At 44.3% G+C, this 15,433-nt stretch overlaps 1 long non-coding RNA gene across 1 annotated transcript; it reads right to left on the reverse strand.

The window, feature by feature from the left end:
- Positions 1–10,978: 10,978 nt before the first annotated feature.
- On the reverse strand, positions 10,979–15,073 carry LOC144581715 (uncharacterized). Its single transcript, XR_013532818.1, has 2 exons — positions 15,006–15,073; positions 10,979–12,778 (listed from the first exon to the last, which is right to left on the reverse strand). It is a non-coding gene; the product is annotated as an uncharacterized LOC144581715 (long non-coding RNA).
- Between the last annotated feature and the right edge of the window lie 360 nt (positions 15,074–15,433).

Here is a 15,433-nt window from a genome sequence, read left to right on the forward strand (position 1 = left end):
TCAGAGAAGAAGGGCAAGAAAAAGGTGAGGTAGGCCCAGTGTGGTGGCTCATGCTTATAATCCCAGCACTTTGGGAGGCCAAGGCAGATGAATCACTTGAGGCCAGGAGTTCGAGACTAGCCTGGCCAACATGGTGAAACCCCATCTTTACTAAAAATACAAAAAATTAGTCACTCAGTGGTGGCAGGTGCCTGTAATTCCAGCTACTCGGGAGGCTGAAGCAGGAGAATCGCTTGAACCTAGGAGGCAGAGGTTGCAATGAGCCAAGATTGCACCACTGCACTCCAGCCTGGGTGACAGAGCAAGACTCTGTCTCAAAAAAAAGAAAAAAAAATAGAAAAAAAAAGTGAGGTAGCCTTTTTGCTTCTGCTTTTTCAGTTTCCAAGGTACCATATTTTGAGGCGGTGTTTCCTGCTCCACATCAGGAGATAAGGTTCTGACACATTTGGGGTGACAGCTCCGTTTCAGGCGTCAATCCAGAAGGGGAAAGCATCACGGAAAAAGCAAGAAGAAAGCCAGAAACAGAGGGCTCCATGTGAGGGAGTCTCCTGTGCAAACAGGCTCCATACCACACGGGCGGCTGTAGAACGATGGGTTCGTTGCCTGATGCACGCGGTAAGTCAATACTCTGAGATCCCCGGTTGCAGCAGAGAAAGAGGTATAATCTCGCGGTCGCTGAACGAGGAGATGGCAGGAAACCTCACATTCATCTCCCCAAGCAGTTTGGGGCTAGGGCTTTTGGGGGTTTTGGAGTGGGCTGAAGTGTGGAGATCATTGATTGGTTGAAGAATGCAGGGTGAAGTCATGGGACAGGGAGATGACGAAGCCATGTCCTTGTCCGGATGCTGTTTCTCTGCAGGGGTTGTTAAAGTGGTTGCTGGAATTCAGGGTCTGAAAAGGATCTTAAGCGATTTTTAAGCCAAAGCCTTATGATTCTAATGCCAGAGATTCTATCTATAGAAACAATAGGGATGCAAATGGTCAGGATCTAGCACCACATGATTTTTGGCAAAAAGGAAGAGCATCCTGGTTAATATTTTTTATATTTCTGTCCAGAATCCAGCACACAATTCTTGTCAACCTGGTGGGGACAGCTTCTGCTGCAGCCAAGGGAAAGGGTCAGGGGCACGTGGTTAGACACAGAGAGCTTCAGAGACCTGGCCCAAGCTGCCCTTGGCTCCTGTATGACATGAAGGAAAGTTCTTTCTCGCCCCAGAATGGGGACGAAGGTTACCGCACAGAGAGCAGCAGGCCCAGCCTGGGAGTTGTCACAGCCAGAGAAAAGCACATCCCTCCTGAAGAGGCCTCAGAGATTTGACAGAAATGCAGCTAAACTCAGAGCAGTTTCTAGAACTCCTAAGATCCTGCGGGGTGGCATTACCTGGGAAACCCACCAAGGCCTGTTGTAGCCAAGAGCCAACCAGAAAGAAGTTCTCATGTTGACCTCATGGACACTGGTGAAAGGCCCTGGGGCCAGCCCAGAGCAGCAGCCCCCCCACCCCCATGGATGCCAGGAAGCTCCTGAGGACAGCTAGACGGTCTAGAAGAGAGCCCTTTTCCCCTGCAGCCACCATGTTGCACTCCCAGGCCCCTCCACCCAGAGAGGAAAAAGAAAAAGGCCTTCCGAAAGATTGAGCATTTTCCAAAAATGACTGTTTAAAACGTTATTAGTCCATTCTCACACCGCTATAAAGAACTGCCTGAGGCCGGGTGCTGTGGCTCACACCTGTGTTCCCAGCACTTTGGGAGGCTGAGGTGGGTGGACCACGAGGTCAGTAGATCGAGACCATTCTGGTCAGCATGGTGAAACCCTGTCTCTGCTAAAAATACAAAAAAAAATTAGCTGGGCATGGTGGCGTGTGCCTGTAGTTCCAGATACTGGGGAGGCTGAAGCAGGAGACTTGCTTGAACCCAGGAGACGGAGGTCGCGGTGAGCCGAGATCGCGCCATTGCACTCCAGCCTGGGTAACAAGAGCGAAACTCTGTCTCAAAAAAAAAAAAAAAAAAACTGCCTGAAACTAGGTAATTGATAAAGGAAAGAGGTTAATTGACTCACAGTTCTACGGGGTTGGGGAGGGCTCAGGAAACTTACAATCATGGCAGAAAGGGAAGCAAACACGTCCTTCTTCACATGGCAGTAGAAGAGAGAAGAATGAGTGCCCTGCAAAGGGGGAACAGTGTAGACCTTTGTACTGCTGCAGACTTTCAAACGGTTTTCAAAGATGTTTCCCACCAGCAGCAGATGAAAGTTCTTGTGGGTTCACATCCTTGCCCACACTTATTATCCAACTGTAAAACTTTTGTCAACCTGGTGGGTATGAAATGCATTTTGTTCTATATATATATATATATTTTTTTTTTTTTTTTTTGAGACAGTCTCACTGTGTCATCCAGGCTGGAGTGCAGTGGTGCAATCTCAGCTCACTGCAACCCTCACCTCCTGGGTTCAAGCAATTCTCCTGCCTCAGCCTCCCGAGTGGCTGGGATTACAGGCACATGCTACCATGCCTGACTAATTTTTGTGTTTTTAGTAGAGACAATGTTTTACAATGTTAGCCAGGCTGTTCTCAAACTCCTGACCTCAAGTGATCTGCCCTCCTCAGCCTCCCAAAGTGCTGGAATTACAGGCTTGAGCCACCATGCCCAGCCTGTTGTATTGTTTTTTAATTAAACTTTTTGAGATAACTGTAGATTCACATGCATTTAGGAACAATACAGAGAGATGCCTTGAGCCTTCTGCCCAGTCTTCCCCACTGGCTAGATCTCGCAAAACTACAGTACAATATCCCATTCAGGACAGTGATATAGGTACAATCCACTGATCACATTTCCACTTTCCCGTTTCATTTATTCTCATTTGTGTGTGTCTTTAGTTCTGTGCAATTTTATCACCTGTGTAAGTTGGTAGACAAGATACAGAACATCTCCCTCAGCCTCAGGATTCCTAATGTTGCTATGTCCAACTACACCACCTACCTCCCATCCATCCTCTCCTCCACCTTCCCCCTCTCCTCTCCTCCACCTTCCCCTTCCATCCCTAACTCCTGAGAGCCACTCATCTAGGGTCCATGTTTATAATGTCTTTTATCTCAAGAACATTATCTAAATGAAACCGTATAGTATGCAACATTTCAGGATTTGCTTTTTTCACTCAGAACAATTCCCTTGAGACGCATATATCAATAGTTCTTTCATTTTACTGCTAAGCAGCATTCCATGGTGTGGATGTGCTATATTTAACTGTTCCCCATTTTCGGAGATCTGAGTCATTTCCAGTTTTCGGCTGTTACAAATAAAGCTGCTATGAACCTTCATGTACAGGCTTTTGTGTATTTTTAAGATGAATTTCTCTTAAAGCTCCAGTTAAACACCTTTTCATTTGTTGATAGGCTATCCAGCTGCCAAAGCATCTCTAAAGGATCTTCCTCACGCTTCCTCTGCTTGGTCCCTGGAATTCAAGTCTCTAGGGATGCTGCCCTCCCACCAGCGCTGTCATGGGCAGAAAGGCCCCAAAAATGTCTATACCCTAATTATGAAGCCTGTGGATATGTTACCTTCCCTGGAAAACAAGATTTTGCAGATATAATTTAAGGTGTAGACCTTAAAATGGGGAGATAATCATGGGTTATCAGGTAACCCCAAACTAATTATGTGAGCCTTAAAAATTGAGGACTTTCGTCAGACACAGTGGCTCACACCTGTAATCCCAGGACTTTGGGAGGCCAAAGTTGGTGAATCACGAGGCCAGTAGTTCAAGACCAGCCTGGCAAAGACGGTGAAACCCGTCTCTACTAAATATACAAAAATTAGCCATGTGTGGTGGTGGGTGCCTGTAATCCCAGCTACTCGGGAGGCTGAGGCAGAGAGAATTGCTTAAACCTGGGAAGCAGAGGTTGCAGTGAGCCGAGATCACACCACGGCACTCTAGCCTGGTGAGACTCCGTCTCAAAAAAAAAAAGAAGAAAACACAAGTGCCTATGTGTGGGAAGAATGCTGAAGTCAGACAGGTTCACTGTCACTCAAGGGCTTTTCAACCTCTCTAAGCTTTTGTATCCTTGTTGCTGAAAAGAATAAACTGTGTAACTTCCTGTTTAGCTTAGCTCACACAAATTCTGGGGAAATTCAAAGTGATAACATACCAAATGCCTCAAATACAACGGATTTACAAGGAATAACCTCCATACGCAAGACATGCTCCTGCATCCACACTTTTGTCTTGCCTCTGATGCTCTAATTTCTTCACATCCACCTGCTGCCCATTCTCCAAGGCCCATCAACCATCTCACCTCTTAGGCAGAGCTTCTGTGACCCACCAAACACAAGTAATATCTTTCTCTTATGAATTCCTGTAGCGTGTCATGTTTATCTCCCTCTGTCGGAACAGTATTAAAACTCAGGTCTCTTATTTCTGTTGAATATTAGGAAACAACCGGAAGGAAATGCAGAACATTAAAAGTTCCTATGAAGCCCCATCCATTTCACACTGAGCTCTGGGAGCAGATGGGAGGTGCCTCCCGCCCCCGCAACCAGCAGTCTACAGATTCTCTGAATCCCATTCATTGCTTCTCAGGATGAAAACTATGTACTAGGATCAGGAGGTGTTATGGGTTGAACTGTGTTCCCCCCAAATTCATATGCTGAAGCCCTTACCTCCTCCAGTATCTGAAAATGTGACTATATTAGAAGCTAGGGCATTTAAAGAGATGATTAATTAAAATAAAATAATTTCTCTCTCTCTCTCTCTCTCTCTTTCTTTTTTGAGTTGGAGTCTCTCTGTCTTGCTGTTGCCCAGGCTGGAGTGCAGTGGTGTGATCTCAGCTGACTGCAGCCTCTGTTCCGGTTTTAAGTGATTCTCCTGCCTCAGCCTCCAGAGCAACTGGGACTACAGGCACATGCCACCATGCCCAGCTAATTTTTTGTATTTTTAGTACAGACGGAGTTTCACAGTGTTAGTCAGGATGGTCTCCACCTCCTGATCTCGTGATCTGCCTGCCTCAGCCTCCCAAAGTGCTGGGATTACAGGCGTGAGCCACCGTGCCCATCCAAAATGAAATACTTTCTTAACTATGCTTAAATCATTATTATGAATTTATTTACATACTATTTACCTCCTTGAAGAGATTACAACTTCCTGGGGACAGCAGCCGTGATCTCTTCTTGACTGTTGAGCTCCAGCAATGAGTACAGGGCCTGGTGCTTAGTAAACAGTTGATGAATCTGTGTTTAATAAATGAAGCCCAGTTCACAAGAAAAATCACAGCTGAGCCTTAGAGATGTGAACCCAAACTATTTGGGATCAGAGACAGGTCTCGATCAACTTAGGAAGTTTATTTAGAAAAGTGAAGGGCATGCCCATGGCACAGCGTCAGGAGGTCCTGGTAACAGGTGCCCATGGTGGCTGGGGTGCAGCATGCTTCCGCACATTTTAGGGAGACTGGAGACATGAGACATCAATCAACATGTGTACATGTAACATGTACATCGGTTAGGTTCAGTCCAGAAAGGAGGGACAATTAGAAGAGTGGGGTAGTGGTTTCCAGGTCACACAGGCTAGATGAAAGAGACAAAAGGTTACATTCTTTTGAGTCCTTGATCAGCCTTTCACTGAAAACACAATTTAGTCTAGCTCAGTGAATCTGCGTTTTTACGTAAACAAGTAGGGCAGAGGCAGCCATCAGATAGGCATTTGTCTCAGGTGAGCAGAGGGATGACTTTCTGTCTGGGAAAGTGAAGATAAGCTGTCAGTTTCCATTGCCAGGGTGAAATTCAACAGAACTGTTTTAGGGTAAAGATCTTGAAGCCCACAGGAATTTCCTAGTGGGCAAATTGTGAGATTGTGAGGGACGTATGTAGGTTGTTTTTCTGGTTTTTTTTTTTTTTTTTTTTTTTTGAGATGGAGTTTCACTCTTGTTGCCCAGGCTGGAGTGCAATGGCGTGATCTCGGCTCACCACAACCTCTGCCTCACAGGTTCAAGCAATTCTCCTGTCTCAGCCTCCTGAGTAGCTCGGCTAATTTTTTTGTATTGTTAGTAGAGACAGGGTTTCTCCATGTTGGTCAGGCTGGTCTTGAACTCCCGACCTCAGGTGGTTGCCTGCCTCAGTCTCCCAAAGTGCTGGGATTACAGGCATGAGCCACCACACCTGGCCTGTGGAGGTGTGCAGCTCTTTTATCTTTGCAGCTATCTTACGTATGAATCAGATGGGAGGCAGGTTTGCATGACACGGTTCCCAGCTTGACTTTTCCCTTGGTTTAGTGAATTGAGGGTCCTGAGATGTATTTTCCCTTCATAGAGAGAAAAAGAATGTTTCAATAAATCAGCTTCAATTTCGCTTGTTTCTGTAGGCCCAGTTTGAATTATTTTGGACTCCAAATATTTGAGCATTTTAAATAGGCCTGGTTTGTGCAAAATCTAATTCAGTTTCTTCTTGACTTTCTAAGGCAAAATCTAGCCCAAACCAACACTGGCTCCCACCTCTTTTTCATTCATGCGACAGTTTTCTGGTTTCTGAAGGGCGTTTGGTGTTGGCAGACATTTGCATGCATCTCACATATGTATTTTCCTACATATGCATTTACATTTGTATATACATACATTCTTCTCAATTAATATTAATACCCACCCCAAGTAAAAGAATCTTATTTAAAATATGTTGAGATTCTCAGGCCTGGTGCAGTGGCTCACGCCTGTAATCCCAGCATTCTGAAAGGCCAAGGCAGGTGGATCGCTTGACCCCAAGAGTCTGAGACCAGCCCAGGCAACAATGGCAAAATCTAGTCTCTACCAAAAATACAAAATAATAGCCAAGTGTGGTGGTATTTACCTTTAGTCCCAGCTACTCAGGAGGCTGAGGTGGGAGGTTCACTTGAGCCTGGGAGGGGGAGGATACAGTGAGCCAAGATTGTGCCACTGCACTCCATCTGGGTGACAGAGCAAGACCCCCTCTCAAAAAATAAAGTACACAATTTAAAAAAAAAAGAAAATACAGAAAAATAAAAAAGTAAAAGCAAAAAATGAAATAAATAAATAAATAAAATAGACTGAGATTCTCTTTCTTTATGTTTCCCCAGGCTCCAGGGGCTAAGTCCATGTTTGAGTGAAAGCTGTAAAGTCCTTTGAACTGACTGCACCATGGACCACACCATAGTTAAACCATAGTGACCCCTGTTACCAGCATGTACACCTCCAGATGGCCTCCCAGACCCAGAAAGTCTGAAGTAACAGGAAAACTGTAAAAGAAGTATAGCTAGCTCCTGCAGCACCTGATTAACTGACCTTGTGACATTGTTCCTGCTTCAATTGATAAGCCAACCTTGTGATATTGGACCCTGTGACAATGCCCCCTGCCCCCCAGCTTGCAAAAACTGCCTTGAAGTGTAACTTTCCACTGCCTATCCCAAACCAGCTCCTATCCCACCATCCTCTGCTGACTCTCTTTTCAGACTCAGCCTGCTTGCACCCAAGTGAATAACCAGCCTTGTTGCTTACACAGACAAGTTATTGTTTAGATGGTCTCTTCATTCAGAGTTTGCTCAACAAAAGCTATCAGAGAATTAATGAGCACAGAATCTACACACACACACACAAAATAGGCAAGCGCCTCTCTCCTCTCATGAGAAATGAATCAAAACAGAAGTTTTCCCTGAAGGAGGACAGACTCCCTCAGCAAAAAGACTACTCCTGTTCTTTTCCTCATATCAGCAATTTATGCAGTGACCGTACATTTAGTCTCAAGAAACTAGAGATTTTTCTGTTTAAAGGCCCAAGGAGAATATATTTGGCATGAATCCTTAGAGGAGTGGGAAGTTGTCTTTCTACTCGGACTCACTTATCTGATTCTCCTCCCCAGGGTAGAACTTCTCATGGCCTGGAGGCTGATCCTCCAACTTGGTACCCAGAAGCCCTGCAAAGATTTAAAAGCTTTGCAAGTCTAGTCTTTGTGGCTTAGCACCAACCCAGCCTGATTTTGAACTAATTGTCCCAGTTGACTGAGATTTCTCTCTTGTTGTTGTTAGTCACTGGTCCAAGTGTTTTCTATCCTTTATTTCTTACTACATATGGCGTTTTCCCCTCAGTATTTAAATTGTTGAGGATTTCAACAGTGCCAATATATAAAGTATAGATTCAAGAAGCCCCTGCCCCCCTCACCCTCCCAGGTTACTCTAACTGAAGGGCTTCTCTCTGTGCCTCGCTTAATTTCTTAGAGGCAATAACTGAGATCTTGTGTGGCTTTCAAATGAAAGCTTAATTTAATGGAAGAAAATAAAAGTAAAAGCATATCTGTGTTTGTGATTTTAATATTTACAACTCAGGAATGGATGTAAAACAGAAAGCAAAGCAATGCTTGCCCCTGTTTTTTGTTTGCTTTTATTTGCTTTGGCGTTTTTTGTGTGTTTGTTTGTATTTTGAGATGGAGTCTCACTCTGTCACCCAGGCTGGCGTGCAGTGGCATGATCTCAACCCACTGCAACCTTCGCCTCGCAGGTTCAAGGGATTTTCTTGCCTCAGCCTCCAGAGTAGCTGGGACTACAGGCACCCACCACCACGCCTGATTATTTTTTGTATTTTTAGTGGAGACGGGTTTCACTATGTTGACCAGGCTAGTGTCAAACTCCTGACCTCAGGTGCTCCACCTGCCTCGGCCTCCCAAAGTGCTGGGATTACAGGAATAAGCCACCATGCCTGGCCTCGCCCCTGTTTTTGGTGGGTATTTTACAGCTCATCAGGAGGCACTGACATGTGTCGTCTTTTTCCTTCCCACCCTCTCAACTAAAAGTAACTTCTCTAGAAGGCAGCCTTGTCTTGCCGGTGCTGCTTGCAATGTTGTTTTTAATGTAATTTATGTGGAAGGCTGACTATGAAGTGGCCATCAACTTCGCTTCATGGCTATTGATCATAGCTGAGTATTTTTTGATGATAACGTGCCACTGGAGACATAGGGGATTTCTATTTCAGTAAGGAAGAAGAATTTATGAAAGTTTCTCACCGACTTTGATGAAGTGGAGGTCTAAATGCCATCCTAACAGAAATGCAGCCCATGTGTTTTAAAGCTACCCCAGGGGGACCACACACCAAACATACAAGAGCAGCTATTTTTTAAAATCTCAGCATTTAACCTGTAAGTATTAATAGTATCTTCTGCTTGTCTAAGCACTTTACCATTACAACAAGATTTCTCATTCATTCTTTTGTGTATTTCCCACAAGTACCTTGTGATAATGGAAGAAAAGCTATTATTATTATTATTATTTTGAGACAGAGTCTCACTCTGTTACCAGGCTGGAGTGCAGTGCCACAATCTCAGCTCACTGCAACCTCCACCTGCCAGGTTCAAGAGATTCTCCTGCCTCAGCCTCCTGAGTAGCTGGGACTACAGGCGCATGCCACCACGCCCAGCTAACTTTTATATTTTTAGTAGAGACAGGTTTCACCATGTTGGCCGGGATGATCTCCATCTCTTGGCCTTGTGATCCACCCGCCTCAGCCTCCCAAAGTGCTGGGATTAGCATGCCTAGCTGAAAAGCTATTATGATGTCTAACTTCCTCATGGCAAAGCCATAGTTCAGAGGTTCAAGGTCACATAGCTGGTGAGCCGCAAAAGCTTAAACCCAGATGTAGAACTTTCTCACCATGTTAATGATGGGCTGTCCTTCAAGTGTAAGTCCAAGCTCTTTGTGTTGCTTTTTTCAGTAATTATGACACGCAGTACGAACCATAAACATTCTGCAGTCCAGGCATTTTATGTCCTGTGACGCACAATGCTTAAAAGCCTGCTCCCAGCTGGGGACTCAGTCTATAAATGTGAAGTTGACTTTTCATTTAATTGGCCCGTGTAGAGATGAAAACTGTGGTCTTAGTTATGTCAGTGCAGACTTTAACCCTAATATTTTTTCCAGATTGCTAAAATTGCTTTATGGGAATCTATCCACACTCCTGCTGTGATATACATTTTTAAGAAGAACAAAAATACAATCTCTGATCACAATAGAGAAGATGGCACTTCACTCCTTGCAGTAATTATGAAGCACTTGTTATGTTCTGTTGAGACTGGTACCCTAATGATACTACACCCTTCTCTTGTCATCATTCATATTAGAGCCAAAGAAGTATTTTACAACCATTCTGCTCATGTGAATAATCTCCAAGGGGAGAACATATTGATTTGGAGTGCTTTTAAAAGGATGGTAATTCATGGATATAGGATGAGCTGTGCTCACCCAAATTACAGAGCAGAGATTTACTTCCCTGGTTGTACTTTTCCAGTTTTCCAGTGTTGTATATTTTGCCTCACCAGATAGGGAACAAGTTATCATTTGCATTTTATTTTAACGTAAAATAATGTCTTCAATTTCTTCTATATTATGTGTAGGATTTATGTGATTTTGGTGTTTTTCTCTCACACTAGGGCTTGACCGTTAGGGAGAAAATGTATAGATCCAAATGACATCCTTGACGCCAAGATTTCTCGGATACATCACGAAGACTCCAAAGCTTACAGAAGAGCTGTAGGTCACAGGACGGCTAGAGAAGGAGAAGAGAAGCTTATTGGGTCAACTTCTGAATTGGAGACAGGCTTTATGTTCAGGCTCATTTCTCCTATCCATTCTGAAAACGGCTCAAATTTTAAAATAAGAATTTTTTATTTTAAGTTCAGAAGTACGCTTGTGTCAGGGGATTTGTTGTGCACTATTTTGTCACCCAGTGATTAAGCCTAGTACCCATTGGTTATTTTTGGGATCCTCTCCCTCCTCCCACTCTCCACCCTCGAATAGGCCCCGGTGTCTATTGTTCCCCTGTATATGTCCATGTGTTCTCATCATTTAGCTCCCTCTTATAAGTGAGAACGTGCAGTATTTGGTTTTCTGTTTCTGTGTCAGTTTGCTAGGGATAAAGGCCTCCAGCTCCATCCATGTTCCTGCACAGGGCATGATCTTGTTCTTTTTTTGGCTGCATAGTATTCCATGATGTATACATACCACTTTTTCTTTATTCGATCTACCATTGATGGACATTTAGGTTGATTCCATGTCTTTTCTATTGTGAATAGTGCTGCAGTGAACATACACATGCACATGTCTTTATGATAGAATGATTTAGATTCCTTTGGGTAGATTCCTGGTCATGGGATTACTGGATTGGATGGTATTTCTGTTTTTAGGTCTCTGAAGAATCGTCACACTGTCTTCTATAATGGCTGAACTAATTTACATTCCCACCAATTGCATATAAGTGTTCCTTTTTCTCTGCAACCTCATCAGCATCTGTTATTTTTGACTTTTTCTTCTTTTTTTTGAGACAGAGTCTTGCTCTGTTGCCCAGGCTGAAGTGCAGTGGTATGATCTCGGCTCACTGCTACCTCTGCCTCCCAGGTTCAAGCAATTCTCTTGCTTCAGCTTCCTGAGTAGCTGGAATTACAGGCATGTGTCACCACACCCAGCTAATTTTTTTGTGTTTTTAGTAGAGACGGGGTTTCTCCATGTTAGTCAGGCTGGTCTCAAAACTCCTGACCTCAGGTGATCCACCCACCTTGGCATCCCAAAGTGCTGTGATTATAGTGCCTGGCATAGTTTTTGACTTGTTAATAATAGCCTGTAAGGAACATAGCTGTGCTTTGCTCAAGGATAGGCCAAGGTAGGATGTCACATCTTGTGTGACTCAGGGAGTTAAGAGTGCAGGCGTCTAACTCCACTTGTTATCACAGCCATGTAGCCATAACATGGGAAGGCCATCCCTTCGCTCTAAGTCAGTATTGTCTCTAAAAGGTATAATTGCCCTGCTGACACTCTACAGGTGTGCTGGCACCCAGAGAAAGAGAGAGAGAGAGCCAGAGCTGTCCGTCTTTGTAGATGGACAGGAAGAGCCAGGACACAGCTCAGCTCACTTGTGTCCAGACAGAGAAAGAGTTAAGCTGCTGACCCTGAAGGCAAGGGAGAGCCGGCTGTGCAGCTCTGCGTGTGGGAGCTGCTGGGCTAAGCAACCGAGACAGGGCAGACAGCGTGAGAGAGCTAGTGTGAGAAAGCTGGGAACGCTGCTGCTGAACAAAGCCATGTTTCATCCACCTGCTGTCTACTGAGTGTTCTTCCAGCTCCCTGCCCCACGTCTACCCACTCCCCTAAGCTCTCAGCAGGGGCTGGAACCTGACTTTGAGCATGGCACAGCCAGAAACTGGCTCAATTTTTATAGTGATAAGGATAGGAGGTCTGTGAGAAAAAACAAATCTTTTCATGGAGAGAAAAGGTTTAATTTTAGAAAACTTTCAAAATACGCTCCTTTGAATTGGGCATGCAGCTTTATACTGTTGTTCCCGTGATGCCACGGACTTCAGGGGACCTGTCAATGGTTCTGAAACCTCACAGACCTCACCCTTTCCCCTGGAGCCCTACAAAGTTTACAACAACGAAAGAGAAATTTCTGGGGTGGAAACTCAATTCCATTTTTTTTCTTTTTTTTTTTTTGAGATGGAGTCTTGCTTTCTCGCCCAGGCTGGAGTGCAGTGGCAGGATCTCAGCTCACTGCAACCTCCGCTTGCCACATTCAAGTGATTCTCCTGTCTCAGCCTCCTGAGAAGCTGGGACTACAGGCACATGTCACAACGCCCAGCTAAGTTTTGTATTTTTCGTAGATATGGGGATTCACTGTGTTAGCCAGGATGGTCTTGATCTCTTGACCTCGTGATCCATCTGCATCAGCCTCCCAAAGTGCTGCTATTACAGGCATGAGCCACTGCGCTCTGCCCCACTTTCTTGATGGTATGGTAGTGGGAGAAGGAGAATCGGAAACTGTAGAGGGAGGGAATAATTTGGTGAGAAGGCTAAAAGATTCAGAAGCATTCTAAAACAACAAAGTTTTCTAGTTCTGAATCAAAAAATAGGCCCAGGAAGCAATCAAAACACGATTTACTTCTTTCTATATTAATATCCATAATTATTGCTAACAAGTACTGCACAAAGCACTCTACTTGAATTATTTAATCTGCACAAGAAGTCTTGTAGGTACCACGATTATCCTCATTTTGCCAACATGGAAAATGATGTTTAAAAGAGGCTAAGTAACTTGTCCAATTATACCTGTAAGTTTGGCAGACTCTTACCAACCCCATATCTCTTTGATTCTGGAGTCTTTGCTTCCACTAGACAAGAAGGTGTTGTGGAAGATACTTCTGCTCTGCAGGCTTTCCTAATTCACCCTAAATATGAAGGCAGGTTCCAACGTCTTAACACTTCTTAGGGACTTAGATAAAAGGCAGCCAAGTGTAACAGAAAGAGGCTGAACTAAGCGTCAAAAGCTTCCCCCGCAGCTGCACTTGCTAGTCACCTGAACCTGGGCAGCTCGTGTGGCCTGTCGGAAGCTCACGTGTAGGGTAGGGGTGATATTTTCTCTTCCAACATGACATCGATGTTGAAAAGCGCAAATGAGGCTGGGAGCGGTGGCTCATGCCTGTAATACCAGCACTTTGGGAGGCTGAGGTGGGTGAATCATGAGGTCAGGAGTTTGAGACCAGCCTGGCCAAAATGGTGAAACCCCATCTCTACTAAAAATAGAAAAGATTAGCTGGGTGTGGTGATGGGCATCTGTAATCCCAGCTACTCAGGAGGCTGAGGCAGGAGAATCGCTTGAACCCGGGAGGCGGAGGTTGCAGTGAGCCACTGCACTCCAGCCCGGGCCGCAGTGCAAGACTCTGTCTCAAAAAAAAAAAGAGAAAATGAGAGAAAACTGTATAGATGAACATGATTTGAAAACTATGAAGAGCTTTCTAAATGTGTAGTGTGAGAATCAGAGTGGATTTGAGGGATAAAATCAACTTGGGTAATCTTATGCATCTTACTCATCAGCCCACCACATGGGTGGTTTCTGGGCATTTCAAGGGATTTAAAACAAAAGTTGAATAAGGGAACAGTCTCAGAACACTAACATATCCAATTTATTTGTCTTCCTTCTTTCCCCTAATCTCATGAAAATTGGTTGAAACTATTAATGCTGTATCAGACAGCTGTCTTGAGCTTCTCAGCTTCTCTCTTGATTTCCTTATCTGCTAAATAAACGCGATAGTCTAGATCAAGACTTCCAACACAGCACTCGCCATGTGTGGCTGCTTAATGGAAATTAAGTTAAATTAAAACTTCAGTTCCTCAATCACACCAGCTACATTTCAAGTACGTACATGAAGCTAGTGGCTACGGCACTGGCAGTACAGAGATAGAACATTTCCATCAAAGTTGTACAGGACAGCGCTGGTCTAGACAATTTGTAAAGGTCAATCCAGCTCTAACTCCTATTGAATTAATCTGATTAATTGTTTCTTGTATGGTTTAAATGAAGTCCTCTTGCAATTCATATGTGAATACCTTAGTCAACTAAATATATATATATTTGTTGGTATATTATAGGTGTTGCATATTTTTTAAATTTCTAATGAAAACATTTCCTGAGACAATATATTTACATAAAGTCTGAAACCAGGCTGGGCACAGTGGCTCATGCCTCTGATCCCAGCACTTTGGAAGGCCAAGGTGGGTGGATTACCTGAGGTCAGGAGTTCGAGACCAGCCTGGCCAACATGGTGAAATCCCGTCTCTACTAAAAATACAAAAATTTGCCTGGTGTGATGGTGCATGACTGTAGCCCCAGCTACTCAGGAGGCTGAGGCAGGAGAATCGCTTGAACCTAGGAGGTGGAAGTTGCAGTCAGCAAAGATTGTGCTACTGCACTCCAGCCTGGGTGACAGAGCAAGACCCTGTGTAAAAAAAAAAAAGGCTGAGAAAGGGAGACTTTAATGTGTTTAAAAAGCACCTATGCAACAATTTTGCATGATCTGCACATGTACCCCAGAACCTAAAGTACAATAAAAAAAAAAGAGGTTTCTTATTTATACCAATTTTTTCTCACTTCCTTTCGAACCTAGAAAGGGGTTTCTTTTATGTGTCTTTGCTGTTTGTGTAACCTAATTCTGTCTTAGACAAATAGAGAACGTGGGCACCTCTCCCAAACAGCCCTGTAAGCTCAAACCTGGAGCCGTTCTCTGAGAAGCAGTGGCTTCATGCCTGAAGGTATCCGGCATTTCACACAGTTCCCCTGAAGAAAAGAAGAATACATTTGTTTTAATTCCATTGTTTAACATGTTGACACAAACACCACTCATTCATAAACTAAAGATAAGCACAAAAATCCTCTACTACTTCAAGACGAAAATGTCAAAGTTAGCAGGGCGCGGTGGCTCACGCCTGTAATCCCAGCACTTTGGGAGTCTGAGGCGGGCGGATCACCTGAGGTCAGGAGTTTGAGACCAGCCTGGCTAACATGGTGAAACCCCATCTCTATAAAAAATTAACTGGATGTGGTGGCACATGCCTGTAATCCCAGCTCCTCGGGAGGCTGAGGCAGGAGAATCACTCAAACCAGGGAGGCGGAGGTTGCAGTGAGCCCAGATCGCACCA

Source organism: Callithrix jacchus, chromosome 3 (genome assembly GCF_049354715.1).
Source record: "Callithrix jacchus isolate 240 chromosome 3, calJac240_pri, whole genome shotgun sequence".
In the NCBI taxonomy this organism is placed as follows: domain Eukaryota; kingdom Metazoa; phylum Chordata; class Mammalia; order Primates; family Cebidae; genus Callithrix; species Callithrix jacchus.